We start from the raw sequence: 26,392 nt of genomic DNA, 5'->3' as shown, positions 1-26,392 counted from the left end.
GGGCCTTCCATGAAATGGCTTCCCTACACCCATCACCTGACTCCTCTTCAGACCCCACCCTTAATTTGAAAACACAGCTCACCGCCCAGGCCACACTCCTTTGCCCTGCAATAATACAGCCTTTGTTTCTGCCTCTGGGCCTTTGTCTCTGCTTCCTCTCTCCCATTACCTGATGTGCCCTTCACATGGAGAAGATGGATGACTTCTAAGAGCATTCAAATTCAAATTTTAAAAAAACAACAACTACAAAAGACCCATGCTGAGCAAGAGAAGCACATATATGCAGGTCAGTGTGGGCCTCAGGTTACCAGTTTGTGACCCCTGATTATAGGGCCATTCATTAAGGGCTGATCATGTGCTGGGCTACACCCTGTGACGGGATGTAAGAGTAAACCCACAAAAGAACCCATACAAGCTTACAGTCCACCTGGAGAAGTTTATTTATTTAGCCTGTGGTTAAATGGCACCTACTCTGTACCAAGCACAGTTCTCAGAATTTTATAAATATCATCTAAATCTTTGTTAACAATCTGTATTATCTCCATTTTACAGATAAAAAGGCCCAGAGAGGGTGAGTCATGTCTCCAAGGTCACAGAGCTAGGAAATGATAGAGCTGGTATTTATATCCAGGCAGCCTGGCCCCAGAGTCTGTGCTTCTAATCACACTCATTTCAAAGACCTGTAAGTGGATCATATAGGGTAGACTGTGGCAAGAACCTCGATGATGAAATGACTGTGTGACTGTCTGGAAGGATCTATGCTCCTGTACAAATGTCCTTTAGTAGGTGCTGTTTCCTGGCCAGAGGATTTGGCCTGCTCCATGTTAGGGAGAGCTCCATTTATGATGTTTATAGTGAAGTAAAAATGAATCTCCTGGGCGTGTGGGTTTGTTTTTTTTTTAAGATTTTATTTATTTAACACAGAGAGAAAGAGCAAGCACAAGCAGGGAGAAGGCAGAGGGAGAAGCAGGCTCCCTGCTGAACAAGGAGACCAATGAGGGACTTAATCCAGAACTCCGGGATCATGACCTGAGCCAAAGCCAGATGCCCAACCAACTGAGCCACCCAGGCATTTCTGAAACTCCTATTTATGTTCATTTGTGTTTTGGCAAACTGATATATTATTTCACTTAAGTGGGATTTACTTTAGAAAATAAGCTGAATTCATTCTAAGGTCTTAAAAAATAAAATACAGTACTTCATACTTTGACTATTTCTTTGCTTTTTAAAAAACGTAATTAGTTTTAAACGTGAAGATCAGTCATCTAAGTGTATCTGTTTGTGTCAGTCTCAGGGCAGAGCCGTGCTTGTGAGATGTGAAGACTGTCTGGGAGGCCTTCTTTAAGAAAGAGAATACAGTATTAAATGTAAAAGAAATTAGCAGAAGGGCTGTGGTGGAGATGTGTCCAAGGGAGGGGCCCTCCAATTTCAGCTCCGCTGAAAGACCTTAGGGTCTTCTGAGCCTTCCATAAAAATGTCATGGTTTCCTTACTTTGCTTTTAATTTTCAATGGCTTTGAAACTACAGTTATGTTCCCCTTTTAAAAAATGTTTCCTGAAAACCAGAATTTAGGAAACAAATAATAACTGGGCACAATTATGCATCATTCTTCAAAGCAATTTGCAGCAAAGTAGGATTATAGATATAGCCAGCACACTGCTATGTTTTGTGTATAAACAACATAATTAAGCATGACAGGTGGACAAGAGGGTAGAGAAATTTAAAATATTATGACTCTTTGCTAAGATGAGGCCAACGAAAAACAAAAGTATTGGAAATCACAATTTACGTCACTGAGTGCATTATTGGATTCACCGAAGTTTCCATTGCATTGAATAAAAATTAGTCTGTTTTATAGGAGAGAATGAAGGAAGGGTAGAATTGCTAATGTAGCCAAGACCTAACAAAGCACCTGAGATGGAGAGGGTCCAGGTCGCTATACTCTGGAAACAGTAAATTAATGAGTGATTGAATATGTATGTTTGAGGAACAAGAGAAAGGACAGATGGTACTAATGGTGGTCACAAGTCTCTGCCTTAAACCCCAACTTACACCTGCATCTTTATTTCTAAACCATTAGCCAGCCTTCTGAGGGAGGCAGTCAGATATACTCCCAGAGTCTCTCATTACAACACATGTCTTTATGTTTACACACTGTGTAAGTCTATGATGGAGTCATATTCACAATCACGGGTATAATATACTTATGGAAGGAATTCTTTGAAAAACGTGGAGAAAATGTTTTTAGATGATGTCTTTACTTCAGTCTCAGCCTGTGTGTGTGAATTCGCTCCCCCTCCGCGTCGTCTGGGTGTGATAAACACACTTTCCCCAGACGGAGGATGCCCCATTCCATGATAGAGCCTTCCTGGTCATTCAGTAACAGGACTCAATATTAATGTTGGCCTTCTCCATCCTTTTATAAGAAAGTATTTTCAGCCAAAGATATTAAACTAGTCAACCCCTCTTTTCTCCTGTCAGAGAAACAGCCAGCATCCTGAAATCACAGCTCATTTGTACCACATTGGCGTGAATATTCAGACTCCATTTGTCTCCAGCTCTTAAACGCTGGTGTCAGAGTGAATGATAGACATTTTGTTTTGAAAAAGGAGGAGGGAAAAAAGGCCGAAGTAATAATTTTGGCCCAAAATATTTGTTTCAGGGAATGCAGCTCTCCCTTTTCCTTAGTAAAAGTCGATTCAGAAAAAAGAAATATCTAGATTTAATTTGGCATTTAGTTGGACTTGGGATATAGAGAATGGTGGGAAGGAAACTGTTTCAGATGTGCCTCCCCTAAAAGTGAGTGCTTGTTCTACGTAAACCCTCTTGGAGTATGGCTGCACGTAGCACAAGTCGTCCACAACTGCATTTTATTAAACAGCCCAAAGTAGAGTTCAGAAGCCGCTGGGTCTATGTCCTTCCACTGTATATATCCACTCATAGTTATACACTCAGGTAAGACTTTTGTTCAATTTGGTTGAAAACTGTTGAATAGCACAATCATCCTTTTTTTTTTCTTTACTCATATTCATTAGAACAAAAAGTCTGGGGAGGAGTTCTAGAAGAGACTTTCTTGTAGAAAGTGCTGCCTGTTTTTCCCTGCCCTCCGTGGCCCTCATCTTGGTTTGTCCACCCTGGTACAACCCCCTCCACCAAGAGCTCTGCTAGGCAGGAATGCATACTTCCACAGAGACACCTCTTAAAGCCAGCTGCAATTCCCTGGCCTGGAAACCTTCATCATTTGGCCAAAGTTACAAAATCTGCATAAGGTGATGCTGGAATGTCCTCTTACCCTGCCTAATGTGAAGGTTTCCAGAATGTTGAAATGACCATGGGACTGTGTTCCTCTCATCCTTTCAAGCCCTCACCGAACTTGGGCTCACTGCGTATTTTCTTCCTTAAACCGCGTGACAAGGACCTAAGCGTGGACTCCTAAAGGTGAGACACTTGGGGAAGGAGTGGATTCAAGACATTCTCACATATGAGGCTGGTTCTAGAGGCAAGACCAGAAATCTATAGGAAAGGTTTTTAGTTGTAAGAAAGCCCCCTTCAGATACTGTGAAAACAAGCTTGGGCACACTTGAACTAAACAAGAGACTGAGCACTTTATTAAAGGTGCCCAGGGAGACTTGTTCTGCAAAACTCAAGAAAAAAGAAAAAAAGAAACTTCTCTTTCCACTCCATCTGGAGCTTCAACTGACTCCAAAAATACTGGCCCACAGTGGTTATAAAATCTCCCATTTATGCTGTTCTTAAACAAGGGCAAAGGCTTACAACTCAAAGCACTTCTTTTACATGCTCATAGGAAAATCCTCTTTCTCTCCAAACTTTGTAGCTGACTGAAATTAATGAAACCCAGTCGGGAGGCACCTCTGCTGGCCACTGGCCACCATTCATTTGGAACACCCCACCTAGGCCATTCATGGATTGTAGAGCTATTTTCTCTCGACTACACAATTTCTCTTTTCTCATGTTATGTAAATAACAATTTGAGTAAAAATCACTGACTCAGGTGTCACTGGTATTCTGGATGCTGCATAAAAATTGGCATCTTTTCCTGGCTCCTCGAAGAACACCAAGAGGGAAGTGAGGGTGTGGGTACATCAAGAAAGTTGGTATCTCATAGTTCATTAAAGAACATGGGTGGGGTGTGTAGACAAGGAGGAAGTTTCCAGACCTCAGAAAGCCTCTTTCACTGATAATCAGACAATCCAAGGAAAAATCAAGGTTCTGCTAAAGAAAGAGAACTAAGAGAGGAGAAAAAAAGAAAAAAATTGCAAGGAGAGAATTCAAAGAAAGAAAAGTAATACTTCAAAAAATAAAAGAAATGAATAAATATCTGCCCTTCTTTTGTTGGTATCACAGAAAGCAGGAAAAATTAAGGAAACTGGTACTGGGATGAACAGGTCCTGTGAGAAATGACATTTGCTGGTGGGGCTTAGGAGAAGATTGTTATGGCCATCATGGCCCGTCCACGCTACCCCAGCCCCCATTCTGATCTGGCCGTGAAATTCTAAAATACTGCCAAAGCCTCCTTGAGAGCACAGGTAGAGGAGGGGGGAAACCAGCAGGTATCAATGGACTAAGGAAGGTGATCAGTGTGAAAGTGGCCCCCTCCCCACTACTGAGCCCTTTACTGGCTGTCTAGACAAGATGATTTGGTCTATGCACCTGATCCTGAGAAGGATCTACTTTCTGTCTCTCTGGACATTGAGGAATCTAATCCCAAGGCTCCCCTACTGTGCAGTCTGATCAGCTCTGATTGGCTGATGGAAGAGAATGGCCACAAAGGAAGGAGCTAAAGTGTGAGACCCCATTGGCAGAAACCTGGGGAGTCAAACACATGCTCATGGATATAGTTAGCTAGATGTTGGCAAAGTTGGGGAGGGCAAGCCCCACAGTAATGGTTTGGGGCATAGACCCAAAGGAGAGGACAGAAGAAGAAATAAAATAGGTCAAAATAAATGAGAGAGAAATAGGTAGGCATATATTAGTTAATATATATGTTCTTACAAACCCTCATTAGAGGTAGCATGTGGATTTCTTTTTCACAGGAGGGTTCTTCTGTAATTTACCAAGAAAACCTTCTGCATACAATTTCTGGTGGCATTTTGGAAACATCGCTCTTCTATTTCCACACAATCTCTCTGGATGACATCCTCCATTCTCATGGTTCTAATTCTTTTTTTTTTTTTTTTTTTAAGATTTTATTTATTTATTTGACAGACAGAGATCACAAGTAGGCAGAGAGGCAGGCAGAGAGAGAGGAGGAAGCAGGCCCCCTGCTGAGCAGAGAGCCGGATGTGGGGCTCGATCCCAGGATCCTGGGATCATGACCTGAGCCAAAGGTAGAGGCTTTAACCCGCTGAGCCACCCAGGCGCCCTCATGTTTCTAATTCTTAAGCAGAGGTTTTGACAGGGAACATCTGTCTCTAGCTCTCTCTCACCTGCCTTCAGACTGGAGTATGCCCTTGAAGTCCCACAAGTCCTCACACTCAGTAAATCCCAATCTAAACTTATCATCCTTCCCTCCTATCTCTCACCGTGCTCTGACAGAATGCTCTCACAGTGAGGAACAGTGCTCTCACAGAAGAGTGATGGGATCTGGGGCAGGCTCAAGCTATTTACTGTCTCCGACCTTTTTGAGGAGAGAGGTAAGTCTCCTGGGGTCAGCTAATCGTATTTTTCTTTCAGTCCCTCTCCAATGTTCATTTCCACTTGTTGTGGTAGAGGGCAGCAAATGAGGAGAAAGTACCACTAATAGTCATCATTTGCAGAGTCTTAGAGCAAATTGTAGGTTCAGAGGCTACATCTAAGCATCTATGTATTCATTCATTCAATAAATATTATTAAATGTCTTACTATATATAAAACTTCCTATACCTGTGAGACATGTAAAAGGCACACTCTTCAATTTCAAAAATAACACTACGTTATTGGAAAATGAGAGCTGCACACAAAGGACTACAACACATCACAGCACAACCAAATGTTCTCAGAGTGATGTCCATGCTATGGAAGTCAGGTGAGAAGAATCAGAGGGAAGTGCATCTTCAATAAACCAGACATCTGCATATTAGAAACAAAGGATGCTGGGGCATTATGGATTGAATTACAGTGCCCCAAATTCATATGCTCAAGTCCTAACGTTACCCCAGTACTTTAGAACATAAATGTATATGAAGATCGAGTTTTTAAAGAGGTGATTAACTTAAAATGAGGTGATTAGGGTGAGCCCTAATGTGAAATGACTGGTGTCCTTGTCGGAAGAGTAAAACGGGCGCAGAGAGAGACACCAAACACGTGTGCGCACTGAGGATGGCCAAAAGACACAGCGAGAAAAAAGCCATCTGCAAGCTAAGCAGCGAGGCCGCAGGAGAAGCCAGCCCCGCTGACATCTTGATCTCAGACTTCTAGCCTCCAGAACTGTGGGGAAATTTCTGTTGTTTAGGCCACCCGGTCTGTGGTATGTTGCTATGGCAACCAAGCAAACTAATACAGGGTGCAAGGGATATAATCCGGAAATAACACTTGCCTGGGAACTACGCTAAATTCCTCAAAAACTTTCCCTCCTACTGGTGCCAGCCTGGGCAACACTGTGAACCAGTGAAGTTTCCTTTACTTTCTACATCCTCTCCCTTCTGAAATCCCCTCTTTCTGCTCCCCAGCAGACCTTCAGCCTGTGGAAGTTCGTTCTCCTTCTGGCTGAGGAGGGCTCATGGGCAGTGAAAGGTACTTATTGCCCCTGAAATCACCAGCGTCTGTGCACAGGTGAGCTTCTGCACTGGGGAAGACTGACTCATCATCTCCCTAGTCCCTCAAGTCATCAGCATTCTTTGCAGGAAGTGAGGACTTCATTACTATTGATCTGGGACTGTTGTGCTTATGATATTATATATGTGGGAAAAAATAAAGCAAGAAATCAAATTACAAAGCAGAAAAAACAGTTCTTCCAAACTTGATAGATTAATTGGTAAATAAGCTATGAGGAGCACAGCAGAAGGCCTGGCTTCTCACAGTGCATCTTTAGGCATAAGAATTTAAAAAATCAGGCACAGAGTGGCTGTGTAATTGCTAAAAAGAAAGCCTCCCCTCCCCCTCAATAATATAAATGCTACTCACAGGTGCACAATCAGATGTCGCTTCTGAGCCTTCTGGTTGATCACCAATCCTTGTAGAATTTGATTGAAGGATCTTAAAATGTTTTAATGATACCTGGTATAAAAGGAGAATTGAAACATGATTAAATGGAATGAATTTTAGTTAATGTAAACTGTATGTTTTAAAATATAATTTTTTACTCAGGTATTATTATAAGTTAGGACCTTAAAGGGGATATAAGGCACTGATGGATGTTGTGCAATTGGATTGTAAAGAAAATATAATTACTCCAGTGTCAACCCCTAACTTATTATAAATAATGGGGTAGAGAAGGTGGTATAGTTAAGACAGAACAGAGAGTACTACAAATGCCAATAATCAAAGACAAAGGCTTTGGAACATAGTTAAGGACACCTTCCAAGCCCAAACCTCAATCCTCCCAAGCTTCAGACTCTCAAAGACCATTTGGACCCTTTGCTTTGTCCAGAGTCTTCTGTTGATGATGTTCAGGAACTTGAGTAATTGGTAGGAGAGAGTCTGGAGGATTACAATTATAGACATGTACTAGTAGATAATCTAGAGTTGACTCTCTTGTACTTGAAATACAGCAATAAATATTAAACATTAGAAAAGACCAAAGAAATAACAACTGTGACAGTAAATCACCATCACACCCTTAAACCTTTCCCAACATGATGCAACAAGGACGTCTAATGGGTATGAGTATGAAATGCAATTTTATACTTTTAATGTTTGCCTTTAATCAAGTAGAGTAATGGGTCTCAAGGGGACCTTAAGAATATAGCTTGCTTTCATCCATCCCCAGCCTCTGCCACTGGGCATTGGAAGAAAACAGAAGCTCACAGAGGTGAAGGGACTGGCTTGGAATCTCATGCTAGAACCTGGATCTGGATTCCTAGATACTCATTTCAGTTTTCACAGGTAAAACAAGACAGAACAAAACAAAACTAAACAAAAAGCTGCCTAGCATGTTACTTACAGTTTGTATCCATCTGAGGAAGGCTGTTTTGTAGACTAAGGATCAAGGAACCTTGAGGGGTTCACAGATTCGTCAGCAAATCTGGGTGTCACCCCTTTCCTTAATCTTGAACGGCCACTCAGGCTATCCATAGCTCCCCTCCCTCAACCTCTACCATCTCTTCCCATCGGTCCCAAGTGCAAACATCTATGGTACTGTCCTACAGCTAAAGTTCCTGGCTCAGCATTCTGGGAATGTGGCCCTCATCTTGAGACTAAAATCCAGTTGGAATGATAAAACATATAATTACACTTCTGGGTTACAAAGTCAGAAAGTGACAAGAGCTCCGAATCCCACTTAGATTCCTTTTCTTCTACTGTGGGTCCAACTTTGGAGATCTTTTCTATAAACCTGAGGAGAAGGGGACAATAAAATAGTGAGACATTTCCTAGATGGAAAGCCTGCCTAAGGCTGTTTCATAATCTGGTTCCTTATAGCTCCTAGTCCCCCACCAGAATGTAGTAGGACAAAAAGAAATATCTGTTGGATGAATGAATGGAAACCATGGATGAGTTTCCCAAAACCGTAGGCCAAAGTTTGTGTATATTAGTGTTCATTAGCTTTCAAGGCAGTCTCTGTTCCCTTTTTCTTCCCATCAAAATAAGGACCACTTGCTAAAAACTTAGCAGAGTACTTGAGGATGGAGTTTAGACGAGAACTGATTACAAAGACTGCGTCTATAAATTAATTTATAGACACATATATATTGAGTGCCCTGTGTCCCAGGAACATATCAGGAACATGAAAACGAACAAACAGCCCTGGTGTTTGGCCTTATGGTGTTTATGGTATATTGAACCCCTAGAAGAGGGGTTCTCAGTCTGGCTGCACATCAGAATCTTCTGGGGGGGGGGGGGCTTTGAAAAAATATACGGGATACTCTAGAGAGGTGCCCAGGAATCTGCAACTTAAAAATAGTTGCCTATATTCGGAATGTGATATAGATTATCGGACCCTCACCCATCCTTGACACTCCAGCTTCAACAAAGACATCAGAGACTAGAAGGAAGCAAGAGTTGTATGCCTGGACTGAAACTGAACATACTGAGAGACACTGAAATTGGCAGAGAAAACAGTTCCCAGTACCTTCTCCAAACCCTCTGAAAGGATCAGTATTTATGTGCCTAGTTTTCCTTTCCCTACGTTCAATTCCCTCAGCATTTTTATTTTTAATTTTAGGAAAGAATAAATTTTAGGAAGGAATAAAGGAAAAATAGAAGAAGAAAATGCTACCAGTGGGAAAAACTGGTTTTCGTCTGTAGCGGCCAGGTCTATGTTCATGAACTTTCTTGTTCGTGAGGCAAAGAGAGAAAAGGAAGGCTTCCAAGAGGAATGGCAAAGTGACTGAGAAGTGGAGTTTGATTCAGACATACCCTCCTTTCTATTTTCCAAGTTTGAATCGAAGGGCCACAAAACCTATGAAGTGCTTACTCCCTGTTTTAAAATCTTTTTCTACCATTAGTTACCGTGCAACTTCCAATAGTTTCCAGGGCAAACTGTTATTCACTGGACCCCTTTAAGCTTTAAATTCAGTGCCCAATGCGTGGATTCTGGCTGACCTGGCTCAGAGGCAGTTACCGAAATTCTCTGCAGGCAAAGCTGAGTCTAGACCGGATGGTAAAGAAGGAAAAGCCCTGAGATGAAGGACGAGGGAAAGCGACAGAGAGAAGGATTGTGTTAGGCAAGTGAGCCTGTCTTCTTTCCACAACCCCCTTCCCAGCCCATGGCAAACAGCCAGGTGCTATTTATTGCTCCTTTGATTGAACCGTCTGCTCAGGCATGTGAGGACATTTGGGTTTTATATGAAAGCATTCGCTCTGGGAGAATCAAGGTGTAATAAAAGGAAAGGAGAAATTTCTCTTCTCTCAATCAGATTTCTAGTGCCCCAACAGTAGTGATTTTCTTAAAAACCTCAAAAAAAAAACCCTAGCTAAAGCCAGTCGGTAGCATGAGAAACAGAAACCAGCACCGTCCTAGGTTACATTGCCAGTACAAATTTGCAAAAAGTGATTACAATTCTACCTTAAAATTCCTACCGCAAGTATTCACAGAAAGATGTCATTTTCCAAATGGATACCAAAGGGTTGGGTGAAGGGGAGGGTCTTCAAAGGTAATTATAACAGGTAGTTATTGCAAAGGTAAAATTAGGGTTCTTTATAAAAAATTAATAACTTTGTAGAGCCGAGAACCAGGTTTTAATTACTTTAAAATTTTATGTGGTTGTATTAGGACCCCTTTTTTTAACATTAATATTTATCTTTAAAAATCTGCCATGACTCTTATAACATGTCCTGCTTTCCTTACAGACACGATAAATACTATGTATTAAGGACTCTTAGTGCCAACCCTTGTGCTAAGCACCTGGTACACGTCTATCTGGTCTGATCTCTATAGCAACCTAGTGAGGTTCAGTCTTAGCCCTAAGAAGCTCATTGTATTTAAGTCATTTGCCTCGATTCACCCAGCGAGTAAGTAGTGAAGCGAGTACTCAAACCCAAGGGCTGATCCAGCCTGCTGGGTGTATTTAAAGGACCACGCCCACATTCACTGATTCACTGAGTGAGTACTCTGCACCAGGACGGGGCCCACGGGGATGAGCAAGGATGGCATGCCCAGAACCTGTGTTCTGGTGGAGTAGAGACAATACACGTGCTTCTGATAGTAAATTAAACCGCAAGTTGCAATAGAGGGCCAATGGAAGGCCACCAGAGTTGCATGGTGAAAGATGGTCTCTCCAAAGAGAAGACACTGAGGCTGAAGATCCATTTCTAGGAAGGAGTAGCCCATGTGAAGATCTAGGGAAAGAGTGTTCCAGGAGGAGTCCTTGAGAATCCTGGCATGAGGTACAGGCTTTTAGAAGATGACTGTGTGCTCTGTGATCGTGCAAACTCTTTCAAGTTACTTGGCCCATAAGGGACTCAGGCCTATCTGTCTGTTGGCAGAGAACACAATGCTAAAATGAGCTGAACAAGGGACTTACCAAAAAATGATCCTTAAAATACTGCCTTTGCTAGAAATGATGACAGTGGCAGTGGTGCTGGTGATCTGGCCCTACCCATAGAGGGGAGTGCCAGGGACGCACATGGCCACCTTTGCATTCAGTGCCCAGAATGATGGAGGTCCCCTGGACCCCCTCTCACTTGGCAAACTTGAAGAGAGCTGCTGTCCGTGGGTTTATGTGAGCTCCTTTCAGTCTTGTGCATTGGAGGGTAAGGCAGAATACTTCTTAATAACAGAAGAAAGAAAAGCTACAGGACATAATCCTTGGAATGGGAAAGGAATGGTAAGTAGCTATGTCAGTCGTAGTTGGCAGGAAGTCACATAATTTGTGGGGATGGAAATTAAAATAAAATATTTAAAAATAGATCTATGGGTTTTAGTCAGAATGAGCCAGTAACAATAAAACATCACTAATTGTCTCTTGTGAATTGTCTCTGTTTTTCATTTATAGTTGAATATGGGAGCTGGGAGTGTTTTATAAGGGAAGAAATATGTGATCTTAGGGAATTTGGTCACTTAAATAAATACTAACGAGAGAACTGACCTTGACCAAGTCATTTAACCACTTTAGGGCCCTCAATTCCTTCATCTGTAACATGACTTTTTTTGGAACAGAGATTTAAGATCCCTCCAATTCACATGGTTTGTATATAATTCTATGATTTTCCAAGGGAGGAAAAATGTCTTGAGCATGTCTCAGTATCTATGAATGACTTTGTTCTGGTTGTGAATAAAACAAGCTCAGCTGAGCTCACCCCTTTTAGCATCTAACAGGCTGCTCAACAAAGGGTACTGTGTTGCAGGGACCACTGAGCCTCCCACCCCCCTCCCCATCATTTCTAAGAGATGAGTGTACTTTATAGCTCCAAGAGAAATGATAATACATTACAAAATAATATCTATCAGTTATTGAATACCTACTATGTGCAAGGTACTTGACATCTGTTATCTCATTTAATCTTCAAAAGAAAACTAGGAAACCAGTGGTTTTTATTAGCCCCATCTGAAGGCAAGTTAAGATTCAGATTCACTATCACATAGTTAATAAGTAGCAGAGTTGGAACCGCACCCAGATTTGTTTGATTCCAAAGCTCTTCCCATGACTGAACACTTGGAGTAGTCATGGCTGCCAATAATGACACTTCTTTTACTCTTTTGAGATTTATACTCAAGAAAAAATTTTGGGAGGTTCTTAAATGAGTCTGTTTAATGCAGATTGACCAACTTATGCATTTGCCTATAAACAAGTAGCTTGTGGCAGTTTAGTGTTCACGAGAACAGCTAGAAAATCTGGGTAAAATTCCAAAAAACTGTTTGAAGGCATCAGAGTGCTGTTGCAGTAACCAAGACTTAAGGGGCCAACATCCTGGAGAGAAAGAAGGCCTGGAAAAGTGGCCTCACATTCAGTGATTTCTCCCTCAAGGCATTTGCTGAATCCTTAAGACACAAAAACATGACAGAGAACAAGAAGCCAAGCAGGACACTTCTTCGCAGCACAGTTTTCAGCAGCTGCACAGAGCTGAGTAGAAAACACTTCAAGGAGGAGGAACCATTTTGGACTCGACAGAGGTACTCTGTATCTAATTGTGGTGGTTTTTACACAGCCGTAAGCATTTGTCAAAACTTAATGGAATTCTACTAAAAGGAGTAAATGTTACTATATGTAAATTATGCCTTGATTAAAAAAATGAAAGCAAGGAAAAAAAAAGAAGAAAGTTTCTAGGGACACAATCGCAATAGAACCCTTGGAGAGTTTGCTCAAGGAGAAGGGGCAGAATGAAGATCCACAGAGCGATACAAATTGACCTCAGCCCTAATTCAGCTAAAGTTAACTTTCCAAATCTATCAAACTACCAGAACACAGGTTAATCCCACGTGGAGGAAAAAAAACATCAGAGAGCACTTCAACTGGGTATGCGTATGGAAAAAAAGAAAGCTAAGTCTTGACCTCTGTTTAACATCATACCCTCCACCCCACACCCTTCAAAAATTCCAGATTGAGTATAGGTCTAAATGTGAAAGCTGACACATAAAAGCTTTCAGAAAAAAAGGAGAAGATATGTCCAGGTTCTTGAGATGAGCAAAGATTTTGTAAATCACTAACCATAAAGAAATTAAAATTGACGTTTCACTGCATTAAAATTAAGAACCATAAAGAGAGGGAAAAGTCAAACCACAGGTTGAGAAAAAAATATTAGCAATACATATATCTGACAAAGGGCTTATATCCAGAATATAAAAAGAATTCCCAAAATCAGTAAGAAAAAGGTAGATGACCCAGTAGGAAAATGGGTAAAGGTTTTGATAGGCACTTCACAAAAGAGGATCTCAATCACTAGAAAATTCAAATTAAAACCATACACTGTTAGAATAGCTGAAATTTAAAAGACGGACAATTCAAAGTGTTGGTGAGCAGCTGGAACTCTCAGGCACTGCTGTGCGAGTGTACACTGGTACAAACACTAGGAAAAACATGTGGCAGTTTCAGCTACTGAAGTGGAATAATTGTGTATCCTGTGACCAAGATATCTTACTCTTAGATATGTACACAACAAAAATCCAGGGGTACCTGTGTGGCTTGCTTGGTTGCTTGTCTGATCTTAGTATCGGCACAGGTCATTTTCTTGGGGTCCTGGGATTGAGCCCTGCATCAGCTTTGTGCGCAGTGGGGAGTCTGCGCGAGGATTCTCACTCTCTCACCCTCTGCCCCTCCCTCCACTTGCACTCTTGCTCTCAAATAAACAAATAAATCTTTAAAAAAACCCAAAACCCATGTACGTATTCATCAGAAGACATGAAATAGAATAGAATGCTCACAGCAGCACTTTTTAAATAATAGACAAAACCAGAAATCATCTCATTGTCTACCAATAGTAAAGTCTAAGTTGTGGGAGGCAAACAATGAAATACTGTATAACAATTAGAATGATCTAAGTATTGCTCAGGCAATGAATCTCAGAAGCATGATGTTAAATAACAGAAGTCACACACACACACACACACACACACACACACACACACACAGAAGAGGATTCCATTAACATAAAATTTAAAAACACACAGAACTAATACTTGGTGTTACAAATCAGAATAACGGTTATCCTGAGGTAGTGAGGGTAAGGGGGGCAAAGGTTGACTGTAAAAGGGGGCACAAAGGGCACAAAGGGGGCTTTTTTGGGTGCTAGTAATGTTCTGTTTTTTTGTTTGTTTGTTTGTTTTGTTTTTTTAAGATTTTATTTACTTATTTGAGAGAGAGCATGCACACATGTGGGGAGTAAGGGCAGAGGGAGAGAGAGAGAAGCAGACCCCCCCCAGGCTGGGCCCAATCTGGGATCCTGGGATCATGACCTGAGCTGAAAGCAGACCCTTAACCGAATGAGCCACCTAGGCGCCCTGTAATGTTGTGTCTCTTGATCTGGGAGGGGATTCTATCATTATATTCATTTTGTGAAAATTCAATATGCTGTAAAAGTATGATCTGTACGCTTTCCGGTACATTATACATCAATAAAAAGATTATTTTTATAACATGTGAAGAGAAAAAGATGAAGCCTCCCTTGGGAAAGATGACAACTAAAGGGAATTTATGAGCTCAAAATACATAAAATCATGCATGTTCAATATTTCTGGTCATATATTATGCCAGTAGGAAAATATAATAACAAAAAGACAAACAAGGAGAGAAAACAAGAAGGTAATACAAATCAATGTACTCTGTAGGGGGAAAACTGTAGTCGGAAAGGCTGGGATCAATTTGGCCAGTTATTTCTAAATTAAAAGTCAACACGGGATTATTTACCAATGACTTAGTGAACTTTCCATAGATATATTTTGGCTTACTATATCTTAGAAGGGAAAGTATGAATGTTTTTGCAAGTGGCCCATACCAAAGCAATTCAAATACAGGGGCTACTTATCATCTTAAGATGTGGTGAAACTTCACGTCCATTCAGCCCCTTGCTCACTAACCACACTGTTTCTTCTGTTCACTTTCAACCACCCACCTTCCCAAATCTACCTCCAGTGCCGCACGTGTGCATCAAGCTCTTGCACAAGGTTTCCTCTTTACTTGTTTAAATCGTATGTTTCCATTTAAGTTTTTGCCTATGTATCTTGAGTAATATTTATTTATTTATTTATTCACAGTACACTTGTATTTCAGTGTAAACTGTTAGGTAGGTCTGTGGGATAGAGTCTCTTGGTTTTCGTGAATTACATTTTTCATATTACTATGGAATTATGCACAGGACATATAAAGATACTCAGAGAACACAGTATATGAGAGAGACAAGGTGCATTAACAGGATTCCATATTAGGAATTTATTTAGCCAAGCAGGTTAAATAAAGCAAGAAACTAAGGAAATTTTCATATAATTCAAGAAAAAGTCAATGATTTAATGAAAGTAAAAGTTCTGTTGGCATTCTGCAACGAACAGATTCACCACATTGCTGACTGAAAAAACTTTAAACTATTCGGATGGGTTGGACATTGCTCTTTCCCTTGAAAGCAGCATGGAATTGTGAGAGAGTACAGCCTGTGGGGTCATAATAGAGGTATGCCCTTAAGGAAATTCTTTGTTGGATATCAGTCACTTGTTTTTAAAATCAAAATGATTAGAAATAACAAGTGTTGGCAAGGTTGTGGAGAGAAAGGAACCCTTGTGCACAGCTGGTGGGAATATAAACTGGTGCAGCCACTCTGGGAAATGGTATGGACGTTCCTCAAAAAGTTAAAAATAGAAATACCGTATAATCCAATAATTTCACTATTGGGTATTTACCCAAAAAAATCAAAAACACCAATTTGAAAAGATATAGGCACCCCAATGTTTATTACACCATTATTTACAATAGCCAAGACATGGAAACAACCTAAGTGTCCAACAACAGATAAGGAAATCTGGTGTATACACACATGCATGTGCACACACGCAGACACAGGAATATTATTCAGCCATAAAAAGGTTAAGATCATGCCATGTGAGACAGCATAGATGAACCTAGTTGGTGTGATGGTTAAGTGAAAGAGGTCAGACTGAGAAAGAAAAATACCGTATGGTTCCACTCATAAGTGAAATCTTAAAGAAAGAAAGAAAGAAAACAACAAGTGAACAAACAAACAAAAAGCTAAATCAGACCTATAAATTCAGAGGACAAACTGAAGGTTGTCAGAGGGAAGGGGGTGAAAGTTTAGGAAAAATGGGTGAAGGGGAGAGGGAGACACAACCTGCAATTATAGAACAAATATGCCATGGGAATAAAAGACACAGCATAAGGAATATAGCCAATGATACTGTAATAGTGATGTAATGGGACAGACAATAGCTTCACTTGTGGTGAACACTGCAAAACATATAAATTTGTCAAATCACTAAGTTGAACACCTGAAACTAATGTAACACTGTATGTCAACTATACTAAAAAAAGATGAGAATGATAATCTACCTTGAAGGGTTTTTCCTCCTCTGTGTCCCATAGTATTTTGTTAATGCCTCTATGATGGCATTGTCACAGTGGACTGTCATTGTATGTGGACAGGCTTCTTGATAGCAAGGACAAGGTCTTTATCAATAATTCTATCCCAAGCATTTTGCATATGCCATGGCATATAACATATGCTCCATAAAAGTGTATTGGGGGAGTGAGGGAGTAAATGAATGAGAAAATGAATAGATTAGAATCCTACAGGTTCCTAATGAACTTACCTCCTTTCTTTTTCTCCTTCCTTGTGATTCTGTATCTGGAAAGCATAATGAATCAAATCAACCCTTCGCTTATTTTTATTCCATTAGAGATACAGAATTTTGTTGAATTTCCCTTAAAATTTCAAGGAACACAAAGGATATAGCTTAGAGGTATGTTCTCAGAGGAGCCATTTTGTACAACTATGAAGAAGAAAAAAATTCTTAATGGAACAGAAAAGATTACATAAGAATATGAAGGAAGGGCCTTGATGTCTTTAAACAGTGTGTTTGCTACAGCCTTTCCTATTTTTTCTTCAACAATTAATGAATTAAGAATAATCCATGATGCTATTTGTACTGGCCCAAATCTTTCAATTGTTAATAGAAGAATGGGTGGATTTTTACAGGCAAGATAATTTCTGATTGGAGAAGCAGTAAGAATGTATCCATGGCAGGATAAAGGTCAGATGTTTATTTTTAAGCATTATGAAAACTTCTCTACTTGTCTGAAGCAAATGGGAAAGAGAAAGTCATTTATGGCATTATGAAACTTCTAGACTTCTCATGGGAAAGCAGCTGACGTCAGTGTTTGATAAGCTTCCTGTGGCTACAAACATACAAGACGTTAACTCCTGAGAAAAATGTAACTTTCTCTTTACAGACTCCTGGTGTACCCACAGCTGGACTTTGATGTAACTACCATACATAAGAAAGACCCGATGATACAGATACTAACTAGTCCAAAGACTGGAGAGGCAGTTGGTTTGGTTGCTGTCATGGCCAGCATCACCATCACCGCCACCGTCATTGCCATCATCATGATCATTATCAACAAGCACTGATGTTTGTTGTATAGTTTAGAATGCACTGTTATGTTAAATGTTTGGGTTCCAATGCATGATAAGAAACAGTGCACTTAAATTTTATGTATGTTTCATTTCCCAATAAATGCGGTCTTCCTGCCTCTCTTCTGTACATGTATGGCTTCTTTGCTTTTTAAATTGAGAATATATTATTTTTCAAGTATTATTTTATTTTATTTTAAAAAGAATAGTGTTATTAAGATAGTTTGCATACTATGCAAATCATCCATCTCAAGTGTATGATTCAATAGTTTTCAGGATATTCAGAGTTGAGCAACAAACACCAAAATCAATATAGAACATGTTCATTGAAAATAATTAAAATATTATACCCTATAGCCATCACCCTCCTCCCAGTTTCCCTTACCTCTCCCAGACCGAAGCAACTATTAATCTATACTCGGTCTCTATAGAGTTCCCTCCTCTGAACATTCCATAAGAATGGAATCATATAATATGTGGTCTTTCGTGACTGAATTCTTTTACTTAGCAAAATGTTTTCAAAGTTGATCGATATGGTAGCAGGTATTAGTACTTCATTAACTTTATGGCCAATAGTACTCCATCCACCGAGTGGCTCTATCACATTTTCTTCATCCGTCCATCCACCGGTGAACATTCAGGTTGTTTCCATCTTCTGGCTATTATGAATAATGCTGCTATAAATATTGTGTGTCCGAGTTTTTGTGTGGACATATTTTTTCATTTCCCTTGGGTATATACCTAGGAGTGGAATTGCAGGGTCATATGGTAATTTTATGTTTAACTGAGGGACTGCAGCGCATTTTTTCAAAGTGCTTTTTTTTTTTTTTTAATCTTAGGGCTCTGATTTTTTTCTACATCCTTGCCAGCAAGGTTGTAGAGGTCTGCTGTACAGCACAATGCCTACAGTTAATAATATAGCATTGTGCACCTAAAAATTTGTTAAGAGGGTACATCTATGTTAAACATTACCACACACACACATGCACAAAAAGGAACTATGAATAGCTTCTCAAATAAAGAGAACTTACATATAGAGAGAAGCAACTACAAAGATTAGAAGATTCATGATCAAATCCCTTCAATTCCAGTAGACTCAATTTACTAACAGTCCATCCATGAAGTGGGTCTTGAGGAATTCTGGATATTCACAAAGAAGCAGTGTCCTAAGTTCAATGTTTTCCAGTTCAAACTACAGGCCATCCGAGCAACTGGAATTTATTTATTCAATTCAGTCAACTCATTATACTTGATTGATTCAGTGAACTGAATTTCATGTTCCTATTGTATAATATATACTTGTTTATTTAAAGTATTCTTAAAGCTTTTTCTAGTGTTCATTTGATTGCTGCTTGAAATTTGAGAACCTGACGATAGGGCTACATATTATATTTCTATATTTTGCTCATCTTAAGGCCAGTTGCTCAGATGAGCAAAAATACAAAGCAAAATGATACCTGAAGTGGAATGATCCTGCTCCTCTTCCCCAATTTCCAACCAGCTAGCCCTGCCCACCACTCTCCTCCACCCCAGAGCTATGTGCTTGCGACCCACTCCAGAGCCTTGAGCTCTGTTGATATGAAGAATAAAATGCTGACATAGGGTATCTGGGCAGCAGGAGGGCTCAGGGCTTACGCCAGAACCTAGAATCATCTTGTCCAACCCATGTAATAAAAGGTGAAACTGAAAAAAAAAAATCACTGGTTGATGTCATTCCTCAGCATTTTAGAGAAAATCAGCTTCAGCATTATCTGTTGGCATATCCGGCTGAAAGAGCAGCTAGTGAAAGCTACAATCCCATGCACGAGATGCTGAGTCCTTTGCACTAGAAAACTGGTATAACATCATCACACTTACTCTGTCTGTTCATCATCACCCAGTTATCAGTCTGTTATTGTCTTGGAAACCGTGGACATAGGCAAAAACAGCAAAATAACAACGCACGGGGGACCATTTTGTGCACAGGGCCCTGGGAAGGGCCAGTGGAATTCCTCTGATCAGTCTCCTTTTGACTTTTTCCCATAGACCTTGTTCCTGCACTGAAATGTCTGGAATGCTTGGTAGGGACAAAGTGGGTTGGTCATAGGGCAATTATGCTTCTATCATCAGTGAGATCAGTTTGTGGGCTAATTTTCAAGCGACCAGTGATATCACAAATGGGTTAAGAATACAAATATATAGTACTTTTATAATAAACACAGCTTTCATATCCCTTTCCTCAAATGATTTTCATGGCAACTCCAGAGGTCAGTAAGACAAGTATCATTTGCAACACTTTATAAATGGGACTTAGAGAGGTCTAGCAAGGTTAAAAGGTTTACCCAAACTCCTTTTCAGCCAGTGGTGGGTACATCAAGTTCATCCAATCTGTTCTTTTTGCAGAACACCATTGTTTTATTTTGTTATTTAACAACAAAATTTATTAGCAGGAGCTAGTTATTTTTTATCTTTTTTTTTCACTCATATGAGGAATTTTTTTTTTATTTCTTTTCAGCATAACAGTATTCATTGTTTATGCACCACACCCAGTGCTCCATGCAATACATGACCTCCATAATACCCACCAACTGGCTCCCCCAACCTCCCACCCTCCACCCCTTCAAAACCTTCAGGTTGTTTTTCAGAGTCCATAGTCCCTCATGGTTCATCTCCCTTTCCAATTCCCCTCAACTCCCTTCTCCTCTCTAACTCCCCTTGTCCTCCATGTTATTTGTTATGCTCCACAAATAAGTGAAACCATATGATAATTGACTCTCTCTGCTTGACTTATTTCACTCAGCATAATCTCTTCCAGTCCCGTCCATGTTGCTACAAAAGTTGGGTATTCATCCGTTCTGATGGAGGCAAAATACTCCATAGTGTATATGGACCACATCTTCCTTATCCATTCGTCTGTTGAAGGACATCTTGGTTCTTTTCCACAGTTTGGCGACCGTGGCCATTGCTGCTATAAACATTGGGGTACAGATGGCCCTTCTTTTCACTACATCTGTATCTTTGGGGTAAATACCCAGTAGTGCAATTGCAGGGTCATAGGGAAGCTCTATTTTTAATTTCTTGAGGAATCTCCACACTGTTCTCCAAAGTGGCTGCACCAATTTGCATTCCCACCAACAGCATAAAAAAGGATGTGTATTATTAACCCAATGGAGGATGGAATGAAGACACAGATGGGTCAATGAGACCATTTACACATTAATACAACATTTCAAATTGAACAGTCCAAAATAATTTTATCTCCAATGGATAGCCTTGGTTAAACATAGCGATGCCTCTATTTACATGCCAACAAAAATACCAACAGAAACCTCATCGTTTGGGGCGCCTGGGTGGCTCAGTGGGTTGGGCCGCTGCCTTCGGCTTGGGTCATGATCTCAGGGTCCTGGGATCGAGCCCCGCGTCGGGCTCTCTGCTCAGCAGGGAGCCTGCTTCCTCCTCTCTCTCTGCCTGCCTCTCTGCCTGCTTGTGATCTCTGTCAAATAAATAAATAAAATCTTAAAAAAAAAAAAAAAAGAAACCTCATCGTTTTAACATTAATAGCTGAGTTGATTGAATTAAATGAAAAAGACAAATTTATTCAATAAAACCTTTTGGGCAACTGCCACCAACTAACTACTAGGGGGGGCTCTCTCTCTCTCTCTCTCTTGAAATGGCAATTCTGCCAATATTCAGGCACAATTATAGGATAAACAGAGCTGAAATATATAACTGTAAAACATGTCTTCCAGCTTCAAAAGGAAAAAGTCCTAAAATATGTTTTCCAGAGACAATAATTCTTACATGTTTGGAGCATAAAAATGTGATTGTGACAAATTATTGTGCAAGAATGAAAAACAAATGACTGCAAGTAACAGAACTGAGGCTGCATACGAGCGCCATCCCAGAACCTTGAACAGAACTACAAATACATTATGTGGAATATACTATGGAATATACTAGAAGACTGAGAGAGGAAAACATTACATTTAGCCAGAATTTAAATGCTTTTGAGGCTGTAGAGATACACTGTTTAGGGAGTGTTTTTTCTTCCCTCTGTGCCCTTTCATTTCCTGATATGGCTCAAAAGGAAAAACTCAAGAAATGAAAACCAAAAGTGTCCTTATAATATTTTTAGGCTGTCTGAATCCAAAGGAGGGAAATCCAGGAGTGCTGGCACTTGATCATAAGCTCCCTGAGTGAGCAATTACATTTTTATACTGCTTCATGTTCTCATAGTAATTCATACAGTCCTTGACAATTATTTACTGACAGAATGAAATACTGATGGTTTTCAAGACTACTTTTATTTCTGTTTTACTCTGTTGTAAAAGGTCCCAAATCATCAAATCTGTAAAGTCAGACCTATCTCTGATGCTATATCGATATGCATCTTATTATGGAGAATACATAAGTATACATTTCATTACAGAAAATTTATAAAATATAGAGATATATGTAGAACAATGATAAAGTCTGTTTTAATTCCTCCTGTCTTGAGATTAAAGTTTCAAATACTTCCTTCTACTTGTTTTTTAGCAACACAAATGATTCTATTTTAAAAGCAAATTTCATGTCATGTATTTAACTTTTCACTTATGCATGTTTTCCTACATCATTCTTGTAACGTGATTAATAACACCATCGTTTATATAAACATTCCTTGATCACTGTGCATGTAAAGTACTTCAAGTTTCAAATAATGCTATGATGGTCATTCTTGTACATAAATCTTTATTCCTAAATCTCAACTGCTTTGTTTCAAATTGCTAACTAATATAGAGAGCTTAGTGACACTGGAGGGTGAGACTGATCATTCTTTCTGTGAATTCTTCTTGCTTCAAATAACCAACTGGAAAAGTTGGAACAGTATTTGCAATGCTACCAAAATGTCTGGAGCTGAGTTACAGCAAATAACAAATAACTAGTATCATCCATTCACTGTCAAGATTAGAGAAGATTCCCTGCTTCCCCACCTCCCCAAAAAGTTGAATTTAAAAACCTGATTTTTAATGAGAGACTGTGGACTCTGAGAAACAAACTGAGGGTTTGGGAGGGGATAGGGGTGGGGGTAGGGAGAGCCTGGTGGTGGGTATTAAGGAGGGCACGTACGTATTGCATGGAGCACTGGGTGTGGTGCATAGGCAATGAATCTTGGAACACTGAAAAAATAAAATAAAACTAAAAACAAAACCAAACAAAAAACCCTGATTTTAAAGACTGACCAAACTGAGCCTTTAGAAATGAGGTAATTCACAAGTATGGGAAGCTAAACCACTAAAATCAAGCACATTCTATGTAGACACACAGAGTGTGAGGCAGGAAAGAAAACCAGTGCTGATAGTGGTAATCCACAGCATCACAGCAGAGCCTCTGGTGGACTGAGAAGGTCTATTAAGGAAGAGGCAATACTGGGTCTAACGGTTGGGGCACAAGCACTCTAAAGATGGGGATTATGTTTCATACTTTTGTTTCTTCTCTACAATTCACAGAACATTCCAGAACTGCTATTTTTTCTTTTAGCCAAAAGACTATAATTGAACATGACCCATGTTCCCTGAGCTTTTCCCGTCTTAGTCAAGGGCACCGGCATTCATCTGGTTGCTGTAGCCCTGGACCTGGAAATCACTCACGTCCCTGCTTCTTCATCATCCAGTCTACGTCGTCCCCCATGCCATAATTTACTAAATCCAGGTGATTCTCCCTTAGGAATATTTAACTGAAATGGTCCAGTTATCTTCATCATTGTTGCTACCACCCTAAATCAAGCCACTGTATCTCATCTGGACCATTCCAGGAACCGCCTGACTCATCTCTCTGTTCAAATCTTCTGGCTTTCTGCAAATAACAGCATTTCTGGAAACACTGATCTGATCATGTCACTGCCCTGCTTAAAACACTTCAAGAGCCTGGCAGCACATTCAGAATATAGAGTCAATTCTTTACGATGGCCCCCAATACTGTATATGATCTGGCCTTGCTCACCTCCCCTGCGTTCCCTGATTGTGATCTAGTCACACTAGCTTTATTTTAATTTCTTGCATGGATCCAACTCCTGCAGGCCACAGAGTCTTTGGGACACACTGTTTGCTAACACTGCAATGACTGCCCCACACCTCACCCCGACAATAGCGCATTTCTCATTTGGGTAATTCCTCACTTTCCCTGAACTCACAAGCTCAAAGCTGAATATTATTTGCTCAAAGCTGAATATCCCTGAAACACCAATTTTGTGTTACAGCACAAGCATAGGATGTATGTTAAAGACTTCAGTTATCCTAGCTATTTTTTGCTATGATCTAATAAATGAAGAATTGTTAGATACACAGATTTTGAAGATTTTTACCTTCACATCATTCTCTTACAGTGCTCTGTCATTTATCTACATGTACTATTACAATTTGCAGTGACATTTATTTACTGTTTGTCTTCCCTACCAGATAGAAAGCTCCATGAGGGCGTGTCTGGGTTTTGTTGTTAATTGTGTTTAACCACTGGTTCCTTAGCACTCGGCCATCGCCTACGGTATGTTATCCATGCAATAAATAGGGGAGCGAATGAGTGGCCAACAGTCAAAATATCTGAAAAGAGTGTCTAATGGTAAGACGGGAGCATTACAGGTCTATCACCTATTTGCTGGGAGGGTATTCATTAACAGCTTGGCACTTAACGGCTCAATACAATGAACAACGAATGAATGCATGGATAAATTATCTGTGAGCTCTCGAGACAGAATGCAGTGAACTCTGAATGAAGGGCAGACAACTATGTCACAGCAACCAGTTAAGTGACCTGAAAGGTCTTCCTCTGCTGCTGCAACTTTTCACTGAAAGTTGTAGTTTGAAAGGGGAAGTACAGGAAGCACATAAATATGCTTTCCTCTGTGCCAGTCAGATCATGCATGATCTCACTTGATGCTTGCAATCCTGTGAGAGAGACCGTATATCATCTCCTTTTGACAAACAATGAAATTAAGCCAGTGTCCATGATTACTTCAGAATGTAGTGGATCCAGAACTCAAATCCTGGTTTTTTAACCCAAGGGAATAAGTCATAAGAGCACGAGTGGAAAATCATGGGATGGCTGATGTGATTTTGTTCTGATTTCTTCCACTGCATCTGTGATAAGGTTGGTTGGGCTTTTAATAAATTGATTCAGCCTTTCAATAAGAAACAAACAGATACCCAAATCTTTCCCAAGTTTTTCAACCTAAAAAGATCTGATTTTGGTCTCAATTGTTATTACTAATACTTTTGGGATTGGTGAGATTTTGTTCTTCTTTCCAGCCATGCTTCAAAATATATTCTGAGCCACATCTGTCTCTATCCCTTTCAAACCAGTGAGGAAAGGCTCTCAAGAAATTGCATCAGTGCCGAGAACCTACTCATACACCAGCTGCGATCTGGCTTATTTCCATATAACCTAATATGGCTAAGAAAATGTTTGACTGGAACAGAGTGAGGATTGCCAAACTTAACTTTTAGTAAGAAAAGTGCCACAGAGTCCTCTGTTTAGACGTGGTGCAATTTCAGTTCAGCTGCAATGCTTATAGGTTCACATCAATGACATGGTAATTGTGCTTCTACGCAGTAACAAAAACCAGATACCTGCCCCTCTGCCCACTCGCAGGCGAGATGAAGACATAAAAGCTGCCCAAAAAGGTTCTTGGTGACAGTCTATTGAACATGTTGCCCTTCATGGGTTATAAAAGATGGGTGGGGATACCTAATTCAGATTCTGTATGAGGTCCTCTGAGTTTGTGGAAAAGAAAGAGCTTTCAACAGAAGGAAGGATGAAAGGAAATTCACCTCCTCCATCTCCCATCTCAGCCCATCATGGATTTACCATCACCTTCCTCAAATAGCATCTCTGACTGACATTCCTATTTCTCCTTACTCTCAGTACACTGGCAGACTTGAAATACCGGTATTATCTTCAAGGTTGCCCTTTCTCTCACCAGAAATGCAATCAATAGGCACCAGATCTAGGATTCCACTTGGGCTGTTTTGGTCTCGAGGGCTTCCTTTGACTCCTCTCCCACCCTTGTTTCCATCATTTGCACACTCTTGTGTCCAGACCATGATGGCTGTCCTCTGGCCAGGCACTGCAGTTTCTTTAGGAATAAATGCTTTAACATCAGACAGATCTGGGTTTGAAGTCCAGATCTGTCACTTCTATGCTGGGTGACTTTTGCAGAGTGTTTCATTCCTTTGTTAAAGTAGAAAATATCTGCCTTGCACTGATGTGACAAATAAGGGGCCATGCAGTAGTATGGTCCCAAACATGAAGAAAAGTGCTGAGTAAACGTCAGCAGGTTCCTATGTTCTGCTTCTGTCCTCTTCATAATCTCAAGACTGCACAATATTGCTGGGTTCTTCTTCCCAACTATGTATGTACAAATTGAAAGGGAAAAATGCAACCACTGGCCCCTGAAATTTGCCCTGTCAGTGAGAAAGGGAGCACCACCTAAACATTCAATCAGGCCCAAATTAAAGAAAAACTAACATCAAAACTTTTATTGTTTCCTAGAGTTACTAAAGGCATAAGCCCAGGGTAGATGACTGTTTTCTTTATGTAAACACCCGGACCTTCCTCTGTGGCTATAAAAGGTGACTACTCCCCCACTCCCAGCAATCGCTTGGGAGAGAATTAAGGCCAAGAGTTTAAAAACTGACTTCCTCCTCAGCCAGACCAGTGTCAGGTAACTCATTAGCTCCTCTGTAGGCCCCACGGAACACCATCTCAA

At 40.3% G+C, this 26,392-nt stretch overlaps 1 protein-coding gene across 1 annotated transcript in view; it reads right to left on the bottom strand.

The window, feature by feature from the left end:
- The window catches only part of CALD1 (caldesmon 1), a 184,311-nt gene that overhangs the window by 112,532 nt on the left and 45,387 nt on the right, over window positions 1-26,392 (bottom strand). The window contains 1 exon segment of the mRNA XM_047694157.1: window positions 7,123-7,215. The gene's annotated coding sequence lies outside the window, so the exon portion shown is untranslated.

The sequence above is a fragment of the Lutra lutra genome, chromosome 11, assembly GCF_902655055.1.
Source record: "Lutra lutra chromosome 11, mLutLut1.2, whole genome shotgun sequence".
NCBI classification, from domain to species: Eukaryota; Metazoa; Chordata; class Mammalia; order Carnivora; family Mustelidae; genus Lutra; species Lutra lutra.
This window is presented reverse-complemented; position numbering and strand designations above follow the sequence as displayed.